A 23,688-nucleotide genomic window follows, 5' to 3' on the forward strand; every position below is an offset into this window, starting at 1 on the left:
AGTGGCTCACCAGTTTCCATCAAAGCAGGACACACAAGTCCAGCAAACAGTGCTGCTCTGCTTATTTTGGGGAAGTTAACTTGGAAAGCTATGTCTGCTTTCTCAAAGAGAGGACCAAACATATGACAAATGATTTATTTTTCTTAAGACACTGCTGGAGAGTGTTCACACACTGCAGAAAGCCAAGAATCTAAGAAGACCGCTTACCATCCAGGACACAACACTACATTGCCTTGACCTCCTTCCACAGCACTGGGTGATACTTGTAGCACTCAAGTTTGTTATACTTTGCGATCACACCCAAAAGAGAGGAGCCAGTAGGGAAGATATGAGAATTATGCACTACAGACCTTCACAGTGTTTGAAGGAAGTGACCCTTGTGCTGTCCTTGCAAGATTAACAGTATCAGGAGAAATGGTTTTGTGCAAGAAAACAAAGAGATCTGTGAGCAACTGAAGTTACTGTAACAAGTGGAAGCTTGTTTTCCTGATCTCTGTAGCTGATGTTTAGTGTCTACCACACGTTATGCTGCTTATGCACACAGCAATTGCAAAACATGTGTGTAATAATATCAGACCATTCAACATCTGTGAAGCACATCTGGCCTCCTTTATGTGAGACATGGACGTGCTACGTACATGTGCCACAAGTGAGACATTCTTAATGTAACTTTTTGCCTCCTGATTCCACTCTTTACCTAAAGATGTGTCCAAAGTTCTTCCTAAACCTACGGCATTCAGGATGCCCACATGAGCACTTTCTGATGTCCCCGAGGTGCAAGCTCACATTGCAGTCTTTCTCTAGACTGAAGCAATAATTGAGTCCCTCTATAAAAGCAGACCATTTCTTTAATGAACACGTGAGCTTTTCGTAAATGATCTCTGTCACTGTTGGATGAAACAGCCCAATAGATTCCAAGTTGTGGAGATGGTACAGGAAAGAAGCTTAGACTTTTCATTTCTGCTTGCGAACTCTCTTTTCCTTACAAACCTTGGTACATATAGAGCATCAACAGTGGCACTGTCAACATTGTCCTGTACCCTAGAGTCCAGAAAGCTTTTTCAGTCACAGCATGAATTCTTTGGCTTGTTAGCAAACAGTTAAGGTAGAAAATGCATTCATTGAGGTTGTCATTCATCCTAAGGCTGAGATAATAAATCCAAAGTAATCTAAAATGCATTTCCATTAATGTTAGTGATTCTTAACTCTTCAGGGAATATCTGCTTATTCACACATATATTTGCACCTTTTCCATAAGCTTGTTTCATTCCTATTTGTGGTGGTGGTGAAACCAGACACTGTTGAAGATTATGTCATCATTGACACAACACATACAATCTGACTTGCAGTTTATTACATGGAATACAAGTATAATTTTCATTGCTTGTAACTGAAACATACTTTAAATTAGCTGCTTTATAAATAATCAAGCATATAAATAAATTTTCATGAGTACTAACCTGAAGTTGGCTCTGGATTCCCACAAACTCTAGTCCAAACCTAATATGTTTCCCATGCAAAGGGGATAGTCAGCCTTATCTAAGGATGTTTTCCCCCTGTTCAGTGCATAGCAGTGTCTTAGGTTATGAAGAATTGATTAATTGTGTTCATTAGCATTTCAAAAGCATTTAGCTTGACTGGATCTCTGGAAAAGATTGCTGTGAGCTATATTGCAGTATGTATATAGGCAACACTGAATACAATAGGAAATAGGACATATTTACATTTTTATAAGAGTTTCTTGGGTTGAAGGAGTGTGCTTACTACTTTGATGTTGAAAGAAAATTTTCTTTCTGCTCTTCCTAAGCCTGAATGGTCATACGTGCAGCATAACTATAGTACCACAGAGCAGGTAAAATTCTTGAAGTTATTGCTGTTCTAACCATTGCTGTGTTTTCCATGGATGCAAATGCAGGTGTGGGTATAAAACTGGGTCTGATTGCTGGGGCCTGTCTGATGTCTCATCCTGGCTCCTTTCACACCTTGTCTGTGCTTGTGAGATATGTCACAGGTAACAGTTCTGTTGTCTCTTTTCAGATGACAACTTCATCTACCCATGCTGGCAGAAGGGTAAGGAGGACAGGCCTTAGATTTCTTTGCCCTCCAAGATATGAAACAACATTTAACACAGCAGGTTTTGCCTAACTTGTGTGAGTGAACAGTAAACTAGCATCAAACAGTCATCAAAGCTGCACAACTCGAAAGTGGATCCTGTATGCCCCTCTTATACAACAAAAATCCCTGGTGAACAGACACTGAAGCCCATGGTCAGGCACGAGTAGAGGCTATTTAGGAAGGACAAGCAGGGAAGAAGAGGAGAGGTGCTCATGAAGAGTCTGACTGCCCAGTGCTCCAATATAAAGTTGGAAGACAAGCTCATTGAGCAAGTCTCTGGGTCAAGAGCAGAAGAGGAGGGTACACTGAGAATAAGTCTGTAAGAACTACTTGACCAAGAGGACATAGCAGACAAGGCTTTCTAAACTGACCAGTAAAGGTCTCCTGTTTGTAGGTACTCATCCTCATGTGGTTTTTAACCCCCTAGACATTGACAGCATGGCATTATGTAAGCATTACAAGAAAATCCTAGATTCTGTTGGTGCTAATTTCCCTACACAGAGATGTTAGATGCTCAACTGTAAGTAACGCTCTACCATAACTACCGGTTGCACACTGTGAAGAGCTAGTGGAAAATGCAGTCACGGCTGGCAGCTTTGGTTGCAGTAATCACAAGATGATTGAGCTCAGGATTTGAAGGGAAGCTGGGAAAGAAAGTAGCAGTGTTAGGACTTTGGATTTCAGGACAGCAGACTTAGTGTCATTTTTAGGGAATTGCTATGCAAAGTGCCCTGGGAAACAGCCATGAAGGGGAAAGGTGCCCAGGAAAGCTGGCCAGTTTTTAAAGAAAACTTTTTGAGAGCTCAGGAACAAACCATCTTGTTGTATAGGAAGACTGGCAATTCTGGCAAAAGGCCTACTTGGCTAAGCCAGGAACTTCTCAATGAACTCAAACACACACACAAAAAAGGAGAGTACAAGAAGCAGAAACAGAGAGAGGCAATGAAAGAAGAGTATAATACTGTTGCGCAGAACAGTCAAAAAAGAAGGTGAGTCTGGAGCTAAAACTGGCCAGGGACGTGTAGGGCAATAAGAGATTATACAGATACATTAGCTGGAAAAGTAGGTTCAGAGAAAAGGTAGGTCAGTGGATGAAAGTGGAGACTGCCTATTAATAGTAACAAACACAGAGACAACTGAAGAACTAAAGACCATTTTTGCTTCTGTCTTCATGGACAAAACCTGCTCCAGAACTCTGTGTGTACTAGCACATATTGGGAAGGTGGTGGTGGGTAGAGAGTGTAACAATTCAGAGACTACCTACTGAAGCTGGAAGTATTCAATTCATGAGAAGAGGTGGGTCCTGACAGAGACTGCTGATGTGGTTGTGATGCCTCTATTCATGGAAATAATGAGAACCAGGAGAGGCAGCTGAGGAGCATGTCCTCTGGACATTTCCAAACCCCCAAAGACAAGAAGGTAATGAGGACTAGTCAACACGTATTTCCAAAGAGCAAACCACCTTGGCAAACCAGATTCCTTCCTCTGACAGAATGACTGGCTACATAGGTGAGAGAAGAACGGTGGGTATAATACACATTTGACACTGCCTCCTACTGTATCCCAAATCTCACTCAGAAGCTGAGAAACTTCCAGCTTGTGTAAAGATTGGGGTTCAGAGGGTAGAATTCAATGGTTGGAGGTCTGACTGGTAACTACTGGAGTCCCTCAGAGGGCAACATTACAATCCATATTACCCAGCATTTGATGCATGGTCTTGACGATGAGGTAGCTCACACCCTAAACAAATTAGTAGATGATGCTAAATTAGGGGGAACGGCTGACACAGCAAATGGCATTAGGGTAGAATAATTCCACACACCAGCACTGGCTGGGTACTGGCTGGCAGAGCAGCAACCTTACTGGAAAGGACCTGGGATTACAAGTGTTGCCTGGTGTGACAGTGGATGTCAAGCTGAACATGTGCCAACTGTGTGCTCCTATCACGAATAAAGCAAACCACTAAGGTTTACCTTTGGGAAACCATGGCTAGCAGGTCAAGGGAGGTTATTCCTTGCCTAATCTGCTGCTAAGGAGACCATAGTTGAACTACTATATCTGGTACTGGGACCCCCAACGCATTTCAGGTGGGAGGCTAAAACTTGGAAATGATCCTGCAGAGGACTGTTGGGACAGCCAGGGACACAGAGTACATGAACTATGAGGGAAAAGTGAGGAAGCAGAGCTTGTTTAGTCAGGTGAAGAAGAAGGAAGGTGAGATTGAATAGCAGTCCATGACTACACAGAGTAAATTTATGAGGATAACAATGCCAGTCTTCTCTTCAGGGTAACAAACAAAAAGTAGATAAGGGTAAGGGACATCTGTTGTGACTTGAGAGGTTCAAATGAGACACGGGGAAAATATTCTTCACCAAGATAGTGCAGTACTGGAAGTAGCTATGTGAGATCCTGTAGAGCCTCCACTCTTGGAGGTTTTCAAGACTCAGCCAGATGAAGCTATGATGGGCCTAATCGAAACACTGATGTTAATGACTGTACTGCTTTAAGCAGAAGACTGAACAACGTAACTCCTGTTTCCCACAAAACAGCTCTTGTAATATGCTATGAAGTGTCTCTAGTCCAAGCGGAAACCTTGCATTTCAAGGGGTTTGTTTGTGTGGTGCATATTAGCAAAGGAGATACAATTAAGATCTTCAAAGAAAACTTCTGGGCAAGAAATTAATTTCAGTTTACAGTCTTTTTCCCCCCCTCAAAGCAGGTATTTTTAAAGTTACCTGTTTGGAGAGAGAAGAGAATATTGTATATAAGTGTTATGTTTTGAAAGGTCTGCGTAACCAATAAAACTGGGTTGTACATTAATGAAGAACATTATAATTAAGCAATTGAATGGAAAACAACCTCAAGGGGTTTTTTTGTTTTTTTTTGCTTACAATATTAACTCTAATATACCCTGGTAAAAATATTCTGCTTCTACCTTTCTATCATAATGGTGCAGAATCCTGCAGTACATACTTCTTGAGGTTCCTTTTAGCACTACTACTTTATGCTGAAGTCAACATTCCTGTTATTTACTGAGTTCCAGAGATAAATCTTGTTCTAGCATTTTTTTTTTTTCACTGTGAGAAGGCTGAAAGAAATGGAGGCAAATCTTCAGCATCTTTCATTCATCACGTGGTATGGGTAACCAGCTGTATCAGGTCAGAATGTCTTTGCAGCTTGTGCTGAGAGCAGCTTTACAAATATGGGTGGTTACAGGGAACAGGAGAAGACAGCTTTCTTTCAGACTTCTTGTTTCATTATCTGGTTGAGGTATCCAGTGTTTTTTGTGACTAAAGGGCTTTGTGGCTATGAAATAAATTGCTGGCTACAGGCTAGTTCCTCCATGAGGAAGGCCTACACTGTAACTGACAATCTTGGCAACGGTTTCCAATATTATGCTATAGTAAAGCCTCATGAGTGCTTGCTTCTATGTAGAACTGTTTGAGAAGGCGACATGGGGAAGATTATGCTTAGATGCTTAATGATTCAGATCAGAATATACAGTAACTTTTGCTTAAAACCAGTCTTTCAAAAAAGAATATGTAAAGAAAGAAGGCAATAGGATTTACTTCAGGTTTTGTTGCTAACTTCTACAGACAAAAGAAACAGACATTGAGTAGAAGTGGCAGAACACAAAAACTAGATGTAGACTGTAGACTGCACAAGATTAGAGCTTCAGCCCATGCATGTGATTATGCATCTTGTTCATAACATAATACTGCAAATTCACCATGAAATTCTCAAAACTAAGTCTATTGCCTCTGTTGTGGAAAAGCAGGATACTTACTTAGAATATGACTGTTCCAGTATGCTCTGGTCAGTTTTTCTTTCTAAATGCAACAATAAGGGATTTTATTATTAGCACTGATGGTTTCCGTGCCAAAAGTTGGGTGTAGCAAAGCTTCTTCCTGAACTGATCTGATAGCTTCTCCAACATCCTTCTTCTCTTTCTGCTAGGGAAAAATCATCTGCCCTAGGTGCAGTTATGGCATCAGTAATCTTCACAGATCCATAATTTCAGTCATGTTGACTATGCTGAGACAAGCAGCAAGAGGTCCCTGAGCCAACTGCACCAGCACTAGCTACCCATACAACAGTGGGGACAGCCCTCACAAAATCCAGCCTTGTCATCTCCTAGGCTCTTTTACTGCCACTGCAGGGGCACTGCTCATCCTTGTGCTTTTAACGACCCTTTACATTGTACAGGAGTCTAGCTGGCACCACAATTTTATTAATCTAAATCTATTTAACTTGGCTAGGACCTACAAAGCATGGGTGTGTATGAGCAGGAAAAAATTCTGCTCCAGTAATGAAGACCTAATGCTGAAACAGGATGGACTGTGCAGATGAAATTACATGAAAGACTGAAAAGCAAGGTGACCGTGATGATTTTGAGTTTTGATCATTACTTGATTTTACCTGCGTTATGAGATTCTTTACATTCCCTTTGTGTTTGTGAAAGATGCTCTGAACTCCTGCCCTTGCTCTCCTGAGTATTACAGCCTCTCTAGTAAGAAGTCAAAGTGCTGGTTTGTAAGGGAAGAAAGGGGAGAGGATGGGCAGGGAGAGTGCAAAGAAAAGCTGAAGCATCTCTTAAACTCTGTATAACTCATCATTCAGCTAACCGGCAACCGTTTTGTATTTTGCCATTGCCTGGTTTACTTTCTGAGTTTAAAGAAACAGCTCTTTGAAAGCCTTTCTCCTAAGGTGGTGGCTACCATATTTGGAACAAAACCTTTTTGCTGATTTGGCTTGTAATCTTTGCGTATTAGTAACTCAGCCTCAGGCTTATGGAGCTCACAGGATTCAGGATACATTCATTAACCTGTGACTTACTTCCAGGTGTGGTACTAGCCTTGTTTTCCTGAGTGATGAGTTGAAACGTACAGATGTGCTTGAGACTACAGAGCAGATGGGACCATTACAATATGGTATCTATGAACTACATCATTGATCAGAACTAAAACCGGAAGCCTCTTCATAGAAGTCCCATCAGACGGAAACCTAAGATGCAAGATCACACCACAGCCCACTGCTCAGCAGTTCTGGAAGGTGCTAGAGGGTTTGGCTGTCTTGGAAACTATGATGTTCCAGAAACCCTTGCAAACTACTCCTTATAGAAAGTTACAACTTTCCAGTCAAACTGATTGTCCCATCAGTTTTGTGTCAGACCTTCCAGCCATGGGGCTTCCTTCAGTGATTTTCGTGAGAAAAGATGACGGCCTGCTTGTAGTATTGGAAAGTTCTTTCTCAGCTTTGTAACTCACTGAATGCAAGCTGGAGATGCTGTTTGCATGGTCAGACATTGCTACTGCAATTAACTGATCTCCACTGAAGGACAGTCTTGTGATGTGCTGATAACAGCAGCCTGTACCTGTCACCAAGGCTGTTACCTGTCTCTAAACAAATAGAAGCTGCCAGGCAGGCAAAAGCAGCATCTGCCTCCATTATATGAAGTCATACATTTACACTGGTCAATTAACTGTAACTGACAAAGCAGGAGGTGCCTGATCCTTCTGTGCTGGATCACAATCAATTATCAGCTTCTGGAACTCCATAGGTCTCACTGGCCTTTATCTTTTTCTTTTGGAAGGTTTTCAGTAAACCTTGAACCATTTTGTGCGTGTAAGCATTTGATTTATGTACAGTAACAGCCTCAATCCTACCATATGTCAGGACTCCCCATATGTTCTTTCGTTTGTAGTATCCACAAAATTCACCCAATAGAGGCAAAAGGTATAGCCTGGCTACAGATCCTCTGTCATTCAGCTACAAACAGCTGATAGTGCACATTACAAGGCTTATTTAAAGCTCAAGTACTTTCACCCACCCGCTCTGATAACTAAACTTGGCATGTAAAAACGTGAAAATAAAAATATCAAAGTAGTGTAGCATATCATAGAAGCATTCAGGAAGCAGACAGCATGTCTTGCTCCAACACAGAGAATCCTGTGGCTGAGTGTGTGGTGCATGCTTTTCAGAATGTACCCATCTCTGGTATGGAAAGGGCAGGTCATCTAGGTGTGGTTGCATAACTTACCATGTAGCTGCTCACACTTGCGTTTGTTAGTTTGAAGCACAGGTCCTTTCTGTAATGACCTGCTGCTAGTATTTCAATTTCAGATAAATCTCCATGACTGACTCTTGATTGGATGCAGAGGAGTGTTTTACGCATGTGAGTGATCTCAACAACTCGTACTATCGATGTATCTGATGGTTAGTTGAGGAATATTGGGCTTGAAGCATGAGTACTCTCTGGCTCTCACTTTCTGGGAAAGCCACTTCTGTCACCACATTTACAAATACTTCCAGCTTCAGCCACCTCAAATATAGCTATTTAGTTAGACTGTCAACAAGTCATTTGCAGCAGGTGCTTGGCACAAATAATGCAGCAAAGTACAAGAGGCAGAGAGCTTTACATCTAGTGCCTCCAAGTTGAAGGAATAAGAGAGACTAAAAAAGGTGGTTCTATGGAACTAGAGCTGCTGTAATTTATGCAGATTTAAACTCTTTTCCATGACCACTTAAATCCCTAGAGATCCTCATAACACCTCTTTTTGATTCGGTTCCCGACCTAGAAGTGCACTTCATTGGGAAGAGGTGGAAAATAATAGGTGCTGCAGCCTAAAGCAGTGGGAAGAAAATCAAATGATCCTATACATTTCTTTCTTGCAATGACCCCCCAGGCTTTCCAGCAGTCACCTTCTGGGACAAGAGAGGCAGCAACAACGGATAAGTGGGAGGAATATTTGCTCTGTTAGACAAATTAGCAGTGGGTGTACATCTTGTACTTTCTCTGCTATTACTCTGTGGTGACACTGGCACAATTAGCAGAGTTTTACTGGTAAGACTAAGTCTGCAAATGTACAAGTGCAGGTGCTCCTGAAGTGACTTCACAGTTTGAAACCAAAAGCACTGCAGTTGTCCCGATGTCATGAGTGCCTTCACCACAGAGCAATGTACTTGATAAACCTGATGTCTTAAATTGGAATTATCTCAAGGAACTGCATTTTGTGCTCTCTTTACACAATTAACTGGGCTGCCAGGAGGCCCTTGTGACAAACTGGACATCAGCAAGCTGCAAGTGCAAGGCCGCTCTGCAAGGGAGGAGGAACCAGGAGTAAAGGGAGGCAAGATGAGGAGGTTAACCAGGTCTACGGCCCATCCAGGAGGTGCAGTCAGAAGCAGCAGAAGGTGAGGTCAGAGACAGGGCTGGCAATAAGTACAACTGTGGCATTACTGTGTCAAGGAGTATTAGCCCAGTATGAACTGAAACTGTCTCCTGAGCCATGGGTAGGGGTGTAGGGATGTCCCAGGGGAAGCTTGGAAGGTACAGTTAGGGTTAACAGGCCCTCAGGGCCACAGCCGTGGAGTTCACAGCCAGAAGTTCTCCCTCAAGGTAGGAATCCAGCTTGTGTTTCAAACAGAACAATGTTTTAATCTAGTAAGAAAAGTACATAAGCAGCCTTGAGTGTGGAGATCAGAACATAAAGTACTGGAACAGAGAATCAGGTTTTTCTTCTCTCGGAGTATTTGACACTCTTTTTCTATGTGCCTCACTTCCACCTTGCAGGAGGTGCGCTGTAGCTGTCACCTTAGTTAGAACATCCAGTCTTACATTTGATCCTACATTACTGACATTCTTGTAATTGAATGAGAACAGAAGAAAATACTACGCAAGAAGCCAATTCTGATCACTATCAAGATATGTATATAGTCACTCCAGCTGTTAACTGAAAGACATTTTTGTGGCCATAGAAGCCAAACAGTGAATACCTTATTCAGCTGTTGCTTCAGTGAAACTTGCAAGTGAAAACAGAGCTGTAAGTCCAAGTTCTAACCTACAGATGATCGTGGAGAGGTCTGGCATAAATAAATCATAAGGGAAGCTTATAGTAGTTGAGCACATTTGCTTCTTTTGTACCTAAGCAACTCTAACTCTTTAGGGTAATGAGGGTAGGAGACAGAAATAACCCAGATGATTGTACTGTCAGAACAGCGACTATACCCATCTTTGGGAAAACTTGCGTAGACTTCTGGGGAGCAGGGAAGCCTGTTAAAATCAATGGCTAGAGCAGGACCTCCTGGGAGGCACATGTGCTTTGCATTATAGATTGAGCTGACGCCAGGAATGTTGGAGTAGAGCAGGGTTCACAACCCACATATCCATACCTGGGTAAAGGCATGAGGTGCCACTTTTTATGGTATAAACAGAAACAACCAGCCTATTTAAACTAGACATAGCTATGCTTATCATTATATAACTTTGGGTCATTAAGATTGAAATTGTTATTTGAGGCTTGCATCTGTCTTTGTGTCAGGATTTGAATTTGGATTGAGATGTTCCAGCAGTGATTTATCAAAGTTGTTATTTTAGGATTTTATTAAAACTGTTTACGTGCTTTACCTGCAAATCTATGAAAAAGCACCTTGCGCCTGCCCGTGCTATTGCAATCAATTTTTGAAATTTGTGTGGCTAGTATTTATATTCACAAGGTGAATGATATCCCCTGCAAATGGAATATTTTACACATGCCTTACACTGGCATGTTTTATTTTCCACAGAATAAGTGATTCTTTAACCAGGTGAATCAATAGGGAATTAGACTCTACTTACATTTTGAATACTCATTATAAAACTTACTATATGTGAATAACATTCTTATGAAATGTTAAAAAATTGCATTGCATGGTAAAAGAAGAAGTGTTATTACGAAAAGGCTTATGGAATAAACAGGCTTCAGAAAACCTCTACATACGGGGAACTGGGTTTATTCTCCTTTATCTGGGGAAACTAAGTATTACCAATAAACTGAACAAAATACTCCCTCTTGTGGTGTGAAGTCAGAAATAGAGCAGCACATAGAGACTCGTAGGGGCAGGCGGCTCTGGTAGATTCAGACGAGGTTGGCAGCTTTGGAAAGCTCTGAACTGTTATGACTCTGGGTTTGCTTTTTGTTTGTTGTGATGGTAAGTGCAAGGATGGAGGCGTTCCTCTTGCAAGGCTGACTCTGAAAGAGGAGCACAGGTGAGAGTTTTAACTTGGTGATTTATCTTTTCTTGCCTACTGGTCTATTCCCTTCTCCTACAGAGTAAAATCAAAAGGTCCCTACTTTCCCAGAGTGGGTGTTTCTTGTTGATACTAGCTTCTCCTGAGGAAAAAGGATAGAGAGTGATCAGGCACAGAAATGAAGGCGCTGGGTGACAGGGGCTGAGAGATGTTGGCAGGGTGGGAGGAGAAGAGGGGAGGTGGCCTTGTGAGCACACTTTGGACTGGATCATCTTAGAGGTTTTTTCCAACCTTAATGATTCTATGACTTGTGATCATGCTGGACTAAGAGCTGTGGTTTGTGGCTCCGTTGTCAGACCCAAGATAATGACAGAGCAAAGAGCTGATCATCAAGCAGAAGAACAAACTGAATACGAAGTATAGATAAAAAGAGGTATTTAGGATTGGTTTTTTTTTCTTAAGAGGAAGATGGAAATACGACAGCAGGTGAGACCTGGAAGACAGACAGGGCTGAACAGAGTTTAGCCTGAAAGTTTGAAGCAAGAGGGAAAGGCACTGAGATGGAGTAACTGGCAAGAGATGCCAAGAGGAGCTGGCTAAGAAGAGGGAGGTGCTTGGGTGTTTGTCACAGCAGCATAATAGCATGGATTTCAGAAAAAAAAGTGAAGTGTTACGCTACACAGAAGGGTCTAGACAAACGTACATTTCCAAAATAGACCTTGTTCCCTGTCTTTATGCAGGTGCCTCCATTTGGTACTTTTTCTTCTTCCTGAAACCAAAATTTTCCTTTAATTCATTGCTTATATGAAGAACAAGTGAAGATAATTCACACGCCTTTAGTTATGACAAAGATCTTCAAAGTCTCCTTAGAATTCCCGTTTAGATCACATTACCAAATAAGACTTACAGACATGTATGACATCTTGATAAAGCAAAGTGTAATCAAAGGAAGGACTGGATGAATTCTGGATTTGGGGGATTGTTCAGATATGCATAATTTAATGTGTAGGCATGTTTAAAAGACTACTATCTGGTAAGCCATGGTATTCATCTCAGCCCGCTAGCTGCTGAAAACAGCAAGAGGACCAAAACCCCTCCCAAACAGGTAGAAGCAATAATTATTTCTGTGCTGTTTTTGGCTGCATAGGTTTTCTCAAGCCAGTGACTCAGTTCACACTTGAGAATTTTATTTCCTTGATACATTTGGCATCCCATGTAACTTGCCCTTCTCCTGTCAAGTCAGAGAGACCTTGACTGCATGCAGGTGAACATGCACTGCCTAAGCACACCTTCAAATGCATGAAGGGAGAGACCTGCCTTTTTCTTTCCCTCTATTGTATTATTTCATACTGTCTTGTAGCAGCTGGGAAATTTTACAGCATGATCATGACAGTGTAAATGTCATGGCCCTGTGGGTACTGTGACCCCTGACTGTCCCTGCCCAGCCTAACCTGGGGCTTCCCCCAAGCGCTACCCATGGTACAGGACCACATTTCAACCCAGCCCAGGCCCTCAGTCCCCAACTGAGCTATTTTTTGGGTTTGCTGCTGTGCTCTGCCTGTCTCTCCCTTACTTCCCGGCTAGATTTTGGACCCATCCAGCCCTGCCTGGCAAACACACGTGGCTCATAAATAAAACTGGGGAAGAGGGATTTTCTCCCTTGATCTCTTGCAGCAGACCAGCGACGGGCAGGGGCCGGCGTTATTGCTCCCTCTGCAGGGATGCTCCCAGGAAAAGGAGCGGGTGGCTCTCGGAGAGCCGTGGGGGCAGCGCTGGGGCGGGGAGTAGCTCCCTCCCTCGAAAGCTGAGATGTCTCAGGGCTCTCTATCCTCTTTTTTTTTTTTTTTTCCCTCGATTACCCAATTTAACGGTAAATGCTGCTTGCTTCATCCGTGCGGTGCAGCCGCGTCCCAGCATCCCGTCACCGTGAGCGGGGAGATGTCACGGGGGGGGTAGGGGGGTGGGTACCGCCTGCCCTCCCCACCCCCCCAGCTGCGGCAGGGCGCAGCCAGCCAGGGGAGGGGGGCGATGCTGCATTCCTGCAGGTGTGGCAAGGCGAGATATCGCACCACGCAGCTGCCGAGCGAGGATTGAACCACTGCAGGGGGTGGGAAAAAAAGGAGATGCGGAGGAGAATGAAGATAAACCAGAAAAAAAAAAGAGAGAGAGAAAAAAAGAAAAAAGAAAATAGAAAAAAGAATAAAAGGAAAAAGAATAAAACAAAAAGAAAAAGAAAAAGAAAAAAAAGAAAAAAGGAAAATGAAAGGAAAAAGGAAAAAGGAAAAGAAAAAAATAATTAAAAAAAGAAGGCTGAAGAGATGTCTAGCATGTGAATGCTTGCACGAAAATATGGGGAAATTTTCTTCCAGCCGCCCAGGGAACCTGCCGTGCCCGCTCCCCTTCTTCCTCCAGGGTCGAGCTTTTGTGTGATGGGGGGGACCCTGCAGTGCTGCCCCCGTCCCTGAGCCCCTCGATTCGCTTCCCGGCCCCGGTGCCGCTGGATGCAGCCACAGGCTGCAGGGCGCGGCGCGTGAAATGCAGACGTGCCAAAGGCGTTTTATTCACCGATAATTTCCCTGCGTGGGAACGTACGGGAAGCGGGACTCTTCGCCTCGCACCGCACACCGCGTCCCTCCCTGCAGCAAAACCTCGTCGCCGCCGCCCCGGCCCCTCTCCCCGAGCCCTGAGCCCTTTCCGTCTAGCGGGAGGTGTCCCTGCCCGTGGCAATGGGGCGGAACAGGGTGATCTTGAAGGTCCTTTCCAACCCAAACCTTTCTATGCTGCACGGCTCCCCCCGCGACCCTGAGCCCCCGCACCCCCCGCGGAGGCGCCGGCCCCCGGTGCCAGCCCCGGGGCCGCAGGCCGAGCAGCCGCTGCCCGCCGGGCGCTCGGGGAGCAGGGGGCGCCCCAACCCCGCGCATCGCTCGCAGGGACCGGAGGGCGCTGGCTCCGCCGCAGCCGAGAGGTTTTAAAATGAGGGAGGTGGGGAGGTGCGGGCAGCGCCCTTAGTGAGGGCTGGAAGGGGCAGGGGCGCTCCCAGGGATGCCAGACTTGAAGCCCCAGCGACGTTCAGGCCGGCTCTTCGGCTGCAGGAGCGCCCGAGAGGGATCCATTCTCCTGAGAAACGGGTTGCTTCCCTCTATTATTATTTTTTTTAATGTCTTTTGTGCGTTTAATGAACAGACCCTCTCCTTAAGCGTTCCAAAAGCATTAAAGCAGGGACTTTCCCATCTCCCCCGCCTGTGCCGCTCCCCTCCAGCGAGGAGACGGGCTCCTCGAAAGGGCCGCACCTGCAGGCAGGCAGCCACCCATCCCACCTTTCCCACTCCCTCCACGGCTTCCAAACTCCTCCGGGATCGGACCCACCGGGGCACAGCCGCCCCCGCTCTCCCGGAGGCAGCAAAGCCTCCCTTCACTCTGCCCCGTCCCCTCCTCGACGGGATCCTCCCTGGGAATTTATTATTTTAGGGAGGTGTGTGTGTGCGTGAAGGTGTAAGGTCGCAAGGTGCGTTTGCGAGTCCTCGAAGCCGATATTGGAAACCCTGGGGTCCGTGCGCCCCCTAAGCGCCATCGCCGCGCATCTCCCTCCCGCGAGCCGGGAGGAGGGGAAAAAAAAAAAAGAATTAAAAAAAAAATTAAATAAATAAGTGCGTGTGGCTTTTGAACTGCCCACAGACTGTCACAGAGAAGGGGGAAGGGAGGGAAAGAGGGAGGGGGAGAGAGAGAGAGAGAGAGAGAAATGCAGAGGCAGCAGCCGCGGTAGCGGCGGCATTGCTCCAGCAGGCAGTACTCGCTCCAGTCCCGGAGAGCGAGCAGGGGGAGCCACAGCATCCAGAGCGAGGAGAGAGGGCTCTGGGCTACCTCGGACTCTCGTTGTGACAGCCCAGCAGCCAAATACACAGAGCGGGGAGAGAGGAAAAACATAGCAAGGTAAGAAACGGTGCATCTCACTTATGCCGTTTAAACAGCGAGGCCACGAGAGCTCCGCGCTTTTTATCATCCCCCCCCCCGCTATCTCCGCCGTGGTGTCTGATGTGGGGAAAGGGGATGTAGGTTGGAACTGAGGAGAGCGGAGCAGAGTGGGAACCGTCTGCCGGGGCACATTTTAGGAATATCGCTGCGAGGATCTCGATTCCTCGAGAAGGAAACCGCCCAGGAGCGGATTCGAGGCACAGACCCGGACTGAAAGGCTATTCTGTAAAATTTAAATGCCCGATAACGCTTTCTCGGGGGGGAGGAGGACGTGTGCGGGGGTAGCGATGGGTGCGGTGGGGAGAATAGTGGGTTATGCCCAATTTCTTTTTCGGTGGCTCGTGTCTATTTCTGATGGGAGGCGTCTTAAAAAACAATAATAATTAAACAAAAAAAAAAAATTCCCCCAAGCCTCTCCACGAAACTCGGCGAAGAAAACGCAGCACGCTAGGAAGACGGCAGGGCGGTGGGGTTTTTTTTGGGGGGGGGGTCGGCGGGGGGTGCAGGGATGCTCGGGGGCTCGGAGTTGGGGGGGGTGCGGTGAGGCGCCTGCCCATTGTGGCTCCTCAACAATGCGATTGTTCTGGGCGAGGCTGCTCTTGGGGGGGGCGTTTATACTAAGGCTTTTTTTGGGGGGGGGGCGTGGGGGATGCTGCCTGAGCCCTGCCGGGGTGGGATGGGAGGGGGGGCAAGGGGCTACGCGCCGGCCGTCAAAATAGGCAGGGGCCACCGCTGCCTCCCCCAGGGCTGCTCCGCTCACAGCCCCCCAGCTCCCCGAAGCGCTTCGCTCATGAATATTCATCGAATGCCGCCGTGTCCCCCTCTTCCCACAGATTCCCTCCGCTCTTCTCCCCCCACCTCTTTTTTTCTCCCTTCTCCGTATTTTTTTCTCTCCCCTCCAAAGCAACTACACTTCCCCACGCCCTTTTTTTCTTTTTTCTTCCCCCCCACCCCCGCGCCGTGTCGCCTCTCCCCACGCACACGCGTGTCTCTATCCCGCAAGGGACCTTCCCCGCGCCTCAGCTGGGCTCTGCGAGCGGGAGAAGGGGAGGTGGAGGAACACACGGGATGCACCCACCACGCCGAATGGGCTCCCCCCGAGAGGGGTTGGGGGGGGAATGAATGAACCCCCCCCCCACTCCCTGCGCCTTTGTCTGTGCCCGGCACATGCGCGGAGCCGGGGGCGGGGTTGGGAACAAAGGCACCGCGCTGCGATGGGACCCCCCCTCCTCCTCTCCCCATCCCTAACCCCCTCCTCTCCCCATCCCTAACCCCCTCCTCCGGTACCTGGGGAGGTTAATTATGGGACGCCGACACCCTTCAGTCCCTTCCACCGTGCCCTCCCCCCCACCCAGTCTCTCCCCGTGCAGCCCCATCACCTCGCCCAGAAAAAGAAATAAAAAATCGTTTTCGAAAGGGAAAAGGAAGGCGGTGCTGCCCCCGCCCGCAGCAGGTTTGGGGCGGCGTAAGGCGAGGGGTTGCGGGGTGCCCGCAGAGATCCCCGCCCCGGGCTCCAAACCCCGCAAAACGGGCTCGGGGAGGGGGCAGCGCAGGAAAAAGGGGAGCAAGAGGGTCCTCTGCAACAGCAGGAGCCTTTGTGGGTCCTTGTGGTCGGAGAGGGAGGAGTGGGCGCGATGGGCGTGCGGCAGCTGGGTGCCCTGCGGTGCGGGGACGTGCCTGCTGCCCGGCTCTGTCCAGGGGGGCCGCTCCTGCTCGGTGTCTCCAGGCGGTCTCCTGGAGCATCTCCCTGTGCCGAGGGATGCAGGCTTCCAAGAAGATGGGGGGTGTGCGTGGGTGTGGGTGTGTGTTAGTGCGACATCTTGGAATCTTTTGTTCGAATTGTTGCATCTCCATGCAACATCGATGCTCGTTCCTCCCCCCTCGCAGCAGAGGCTCTTGTCCAAAATGAGGATGTTATGTTTCTCTTTAGGGTGAGCAGGCTGAAGCCTATTGGAAACGAGGAATTTTGTAAGCTAATGGCTGTCAGTTTCTGGGTGCAGAGAACTGGTGTGTTTGTCACGCCGGCGTTCAAAGATGACAAAAGGGTACTGCAAGTGGCTCGAAAGAGAGGATGGCGGTAGATTTTATTGCCTCCCCTCTAGGCTGATGAACATTCGCTGGACAACATACACCCCCAAGGCCCCTCATGTGGTGATTACTCGGTATTTCCAGTGTTTTCAATTAAGCTCTCTTCTGAAGCACTAACTCCTAAAATCCATCTTACTGTCCCCTCTCTGCTTGCCGGATGCTTGCCAGGCACCACCTAGACTGCCTGCCAGGCTTCAAACACCAGTGTAGCTGTTCCCAACGTAGCTGTTCCCAACGTAGCGTTCCCAACGTAGCTGTTCCCAGTGATGCTGTTCCCCATGAAGCATGGGAGCAGTGAGAGCATGGGGTGGGAGTGCCATACCAAGGGAGGATGCGGCATCTGCTGCTGCTGCTGTCTCCAGTGGAGATACCTTGACCCACACAATCCTTTCGTATTCAAGGCATTTCTGAGAATTTCTGGCAGACCCTCCAAGCTTTAGCAGGCTGGAAGAAAACAGTAAGGATGTGAGCTAAGTTTATTGCACTCACTGTCTCTACTCATTGTCTCATGGAACTTCATATGAGGAAGCTTTGCTTTGTGATCTTCCTATGTACTGGGTTGTATGCAGTAAATATTTTCTTTTTTGTCTGGCTGTTTTAGTCTCACTGTAGAGCACCAGCTCCGGTCTGTGAACAGAATAAATCCAAAGCGTTGAGAAATTCATAGTGGCTCTGTCTATTCTTATACGCTTCATGTGTGAAAGAGCTGATTGTGTAATTCAGGGAAATTGTATGTAGCTGCCAAAAAGCACTCATGCAGCAGGGTTTTTTTTTTTTTGCATTGATATGAACCTCTGAGCATATCATATCCAGTGAAAATAAATTCAGCATTTAAAAAAGGGAAAACTGGTAAAAGTACTGGTCCAGTTACTGTATGAAGATAAGGTGCATTTTTTCCCTTTTTTTTTTTCTTTCTTTTTCTCTCTCCTCTCTCCCTTTCCATGTTTCTTTGCATTTGAAACACAACACCCACTGAAGCAACCTGGTGATAATAAAATGGCATAACTTTGGAGCATACCCTCTCCCTGAGATTATAGGGAGGTTCACATTCCATAATTTCAGAACCATCTCTAGTGCTATCTCTAGTCCTTAAGTATTTCTGGCTAAATAATGACACAACATTGAGTCTCTGGAATAAATTGTATTTTCCAAGTGAAGCTTCTTGTGTTTGTGCTGTCTTCCACTGGCAGACTTGCCCCATGCAGTGACCCATGAAGTCCTTCAGCAAAGCCTCCCGTCTACAGGATGGCTTCTGTGAAAGCAACCATCCATGCCCCGATGGGATGCACTGAGGGACAGAAGCTGGTTGCAGGGCAGAAACAGGCCTTCCTGTGAAATCAAGGGAGAGTTCTGTGTGGCTATATTTTCAGAAATTCAGCTACCACTGAGCTATTAATTATTTAGAAACGTGCCACTGCAAGCTGGTTTTGCACTGATTTTGAAAACAAGAATTCCAGAATGTCTATTTTTCTCCTCCATCTGCATGAAGAGGATGCTGCATTTGTATATACACATTTGCGTGCAAATTCAAAGTCCTGATTTAGGTCAGTAGGTGTAAATGCAGTGTCCTTGTGTAAGCTGTAAATGTAAAGGTTAAAACCTGAGTTATTCGAGTGAGAAAATTGGACGGCATTCAAATATAATGAAGAGTTATCAGTCAATATTCAAGACTCTAATTTCATTCCTGCAAGAGAAGTGAAGGCAGACCATTTTGAATTACTTTACCGATACATTGAGATAGCTTCACAACTAAAGAAAGAAAACTTAGAAGGAGCTTGGGTTGATTCTTTTGTGTCAGTCAGGAATGGCAAGAATGAAGTAACAACTAGAGAAATCAAAGAAATTCCTGAAAGCATTAGAGACTTGAAAATAGAAACCATATGCAGCATTATAGAGGTTTCATGCCATTTAGTAGGAAACCCTTTCAAGATTAAAAAAATGCAGGGGGAAGAATAGGGGAAACACCTCATGCAGAGTGGAAAGGACTTTAAAGTCTTCTCTACAGCATCTTGTATCTCCCAGCTGTCTCTCTCAAAAGCGTGATGCCAGCTAAGCTTCTTACTTCAAGATGGAGCAACGCAGTTAGCATGAAAATGTAGCTGTTGGTTATTTGATATGAAAATTCGTAAGTTTAAAATAGAAGCTGATTGATAGCAACATGATTCCTTAAACATGAAAGATTCCTGACTTGCCAGAATCTGAGAATAAAATCCTTTGGCTTTCTTCAGCACACCAATAAATGTAAAGAGATACTGATTTGTAACACATGTAGAATGATCAGGTTTTGCCTGGGAGCAAGATGTGTAGTAATTCCCCCTTAAGTATGGTTAATGGAATTTAACTCTTAGGAAACAATTTTATTAATAAAAACCTTCTGTCTTAGGATATAAATCAAGGCCAATCTCTTTTGATGTGTTTGGTATTGTGTTCTGCAGAATAGAAATAGGCTGTATAGCTGATCTGACTTGTTGGATATAGGCTGCCAAGTACCTCACCAGAGCCGTAGTGTTGGGAAAACCACATGCTTTTTAGTCACATGTTGCACAGTTTAGATTTTAGCCTGGTAAGAAGTGCCACATATGATTATGATCTGCTGATCCATGGATATTTTTCCCTGTAGGAAATTTGAATGTCTTTTCAAAAGAATTAATTTTTTGTATGCTGCCCAAGCAGTTGTTCAGAGCAATGAGCACTTGGTGCTTAATGTAAACCATAGGACTGATGGTAGGAGCTCCATTTTGATTGGAGACTTTCTGTCCTTGCAAAGGATGCAACGCTGAATGTGTAATGAGATTGGGCCTTAACCATCTACCTTTTGCTACTTATAAAAGCATGTTGATGAATGCTTACTAATGGTGTCATGGTGGTTGTAGTACTGATGCATTAGCATGAAGAGGATGTGAATGCAATGTTAAAGCATAACCTTTTACTGCAGACAAAAGCCTAGTAACTATAATGGCAAAACTTCCCACAGCATTAATTTTAATGACAGAAATCTGTGCCATCCTGACTTTAGATGACAAATGGAAGCCACTTCTCCACAAGCAGCAAGATCGGGGGGCTGCAGGCCATCTCCTATTTCAGTAGTCCTTAAGTGCTTGATAGGATGTAGAGCACAACCCCTGCAAAAGGTTAGAGCCTGGTTTTACTTTGTGAATTTATCTTCTGCTGTTACTATTTTCTTTATGCAATTGTTCGGTGAAGGAGGAGCTCATATTCAAAATTATAGGTTGACATTATTAACTGTTTTAGGATGAAGTAAAAGATGGTCATAGCGTGATGCTGTAGATGTGCATCTACTAGGCAAATTTAGGATGATGCTGAACTGTGGAGAAGAAATGAGGCAAAGTTAGATAACACAAAATGTGGATCAACAACAGTAGAACTGATACATGTTTCTCTCATCTAACTACCTTAGAAAAACACACACAAAACAAGTGCAAGTCAGGATGCAGAAAACAGTGAAAACCCAGTTGCAAACATGTAATCAACATGGGAGAGTAAAACCATGTGAAACCCTTTGGTATGTTTGTTTGTCCAAGATAGACCGAAGCCTGAGAATTGCTTCATCATCTTTCTGTAATCATCCTTCCTCAAAGCAGTGAAGTGCAATATTTGGGGAGAAAAAAACCAAAACCAAAACCGGTCAAGATGTGGTATGAAATTAGTAATCTGGAAAAGGATAGGGTAAAACCTGTCACCACTAGATGTGGTGCTCAGGTGATTTTGGCATTCTGCATTCATATGCAAAGTTTCCTGTTGCTTGTATTTTGACCAGCACTGATAAATGCATGATTGACTTCTGCTACTAATTGTGCTGAGCTGGTGGGAGGAAGCAAATTTAGTGAGCTCTGAGGTGATGAAAATAGTTCCTTGCCATCACCACAAAAGCTGAGGCAAATGGAGAAGTTGTGCTAGCTGCTCTAATCAACAGGTTTCTGAACCAGATGGGCTGAGCGAGTGGGACTCATTCTTCTCCAGCAGCATCACTCAGCCCCGTGTGTGAACTCTGCACCAGTGAATGTACAGCCCATCCTGGGAATAGCTGGTCTCACTAGAGCGGATGATAGCTGCCTGTTGAATATTGAGTTTCTTTTCAGATCTACGAGCCCTGTGAAGTAAGGGAGATAACAGCTCCTCGGAGTGTAAAAATGAAAATCTGGTCAGATTTTTCAGGCTCTTGTATTCTATACTTTGCCTGAGATGGAGGACAGTGCACTGTCGTTTTGTAGCTTTGCTTCACTAGGAGTGTTTACTAGGAGCGTTCACTAGGAGCATGTAAGGCCTCTGTAGTGTACCACAGTGCTCAGGATGGCCCCTGAACAAGTAATTCAAATGCCCGAATTAACAGACTAAGGCAAATGCGGAAATGTGGAAACTCTTGTTTGCAGTCTGCATGTGCTCTGCGTAACTCCAGCATTCATAGCTAGGAGCATCCCGATGCCTCTAGAAATTGGCATATAGGATGTGAGAGTTCAAGGAGACTGACAAGTTGTCCATGCAAACAATTTTTTTCTGATGGATCTGGTATAGCTTGCATGGAAGGATTTTGGTAAGAAGGATTTATCCACTCTCTCTGTTCTTGCATGCTGTCACCTTTTCTCATTTCCTGTCCCCAGGGAAGTTCACCTTGAAGAAAACTATACTACAGTGTAAAGGTATCAGCAGAACCCCTTTAAGCTGCGTGTGGCCATCTGACTTGCCACCAGCATTGTACATTTTAATTATTTCCTCAGTAGTATTTTCCCTAGCTGGTATTTAGAGGAACATTCAGCTTTCGACATAGTGGTACATGCTTTACACTCAGTTGCCCGAGCTGATGACAATGTCTTAATGAATTTGTGTTTTAGAACCAAGAATTTGTAGAACCAAGAACTATTTTAGAACCAAGAATTTGTCTTGTAGAACATTGTCTTTTATAACTAAGCTGTGTAGGAGCTGCCACATGCACTGAAATATGGTAGCTCACCTGAGCCTACTCTTCCCCTCTACATGTAATATTAAGTAAAGGCTTCAACAGAGCTCAAAACCTCTAATATTACAGTATTTCTTTTTATAAGCACTAGAATAATTATTAAGTCACTGAAAGTTCAGCTGTCATCCTTTTCTGTGAGTGAGCTGGTGACTTAGATATTCATGAACAAATTATTGGTGGGCATGACAAGCAAAATGTGGCATTCCTCCTGGTCTCTCATTACTGACCAAACAGTACACTGACAATCCACTGAGGCACAATGTCTTGAATGTGGCCTTCAGTGCTAAGGTAGCTTTTGTTACCAAAGGTTCAAACTATACTGCAAATCACCTACAAGTGTTTTTGTAAACACCTCTTGAAACAACGCAGTCACCAAGGCATTGTGGAGAAAAGCAAATATATCAGTCAACAGATAACAAATGTAATGGATCCCCCTTGCTTGAAGAAGGATAAATATTTTGCTTATAAGTACTTGCCATCTCTATTTTAACTTGGAGTTGAAAAATGGAGCATGGCATTGAGGGAAACGAACTGGCTTTGCATGCTTTCCCACAGCTGTTGACAGTGTGACGCAAGAGACAGAACGTCCAAATGTCTCACTATCTAAAACACAGAGGTGATAGGGAGCAAAGAAATATCTGCACTGACAGATTTGTTATTCAGAAAAAACCCTGTCCAGAAGTTTGGTGTTAAGCAATGACATTAAATTTACAGTCTGAGAAGAGCATCTTGTATTTCCTTTCTACTTAAAAATGAAGTTCTTTCTTTGGTATATTTTTTCATTGTTGAAAAAGCCATTCAATATGCTTCTTGATAGAAACTTTGTATTAACATGTTGTGATATATGTTACTATCACTGTGCACATTTATAAATGTGTCACAGTGAAAAAAAGGTTTGGTATCTTCAAGCTAGTACTTACTCATTTTTCAGCTAGGTTTGGCTTTGTGTCCTTTCTTGACATGTTCATGTAGATAATTTATCTGTATTTCAATTGAATTATCATAGTGGTTATGTTGCTACTTCCCTAGGTTGTCCTTTCTAGAAGTCCATATTTTCAGCTGAAAGAACTACTGAGAACAGAACCACTTATTGCAAAACTTCTTTAATTCTAAACTGTAAAACGAATGCTACTTGACCCCAACTGTTTGCATGGATGTGGTTTCCAATCTATATGTTCATTAGAGCGAGATCATATCAACATGAGAACTTGATCTTAAATAAAATTTTATGCAAATTCTGTAACAATATGGAAATCTTGGAGCTCTGCCAGCCAAGAGCATTCCACGCTTTTAACTTCTTATCACTGAAAGAAATATGATGTGATTTCTGCTTCTGCTGACTAAAAGGGAACAGATTTTTTTTCCATTTTACATGTTGTTTTAGTTTTAAGCAAAACTGACTCTTGATTACATTAGAACAACAAAGAACCAAAAAACAACTACCCCAAGCCTTTGCATGTAATAGCTTGCATTGCCAGTCATAATTTCAAGAACTAGATTTAATTCCTGTAAGACATTAAACAAATTG

The 23,688-nt window shown here is 44.7% G+C and overlaps 1 protein-coding gene across 1 annotated transcript in view; it reads left to right on the plus strand.

Annotated features, from left to right (window-relative positions):
• The first annotated feature begins 14,842 nt into the window (after positions 1–14,842).
• The window catches only part of BASP1 (brain abundant membrane attached signal protein 1), a 48,396-nt gene continuing 39,550 nt past the window's right edge, over positions 14,843–23,688 (plus strand). The window contains exon 1 of the mRNA XM_069853509.1: positions 14,843–15,055. The gene's annotated coding sequence lies outside the window, so the exon portion shown is untranslated. The remainder of the gene's footprint in view (positions 15,056–23,688) is intronic.

Source organism: Phaenicophaeus curvirostris, chromosome 3 (assembly GCF_032191515.1).
Source record: "Phaenicophaeus curvirostris isolate KB17595 chromosome 3, BPBGC_Pcur_1.0, whole genome shotgun sequence".
In the NCBI taxonomy this organism is placed as follows: Eukaryota; Metazoa; Chordata; class Aves; order Cuculiformes; family Cuculidae; genus Phaenicophaeus; species Phaenicophaeus curvirostris.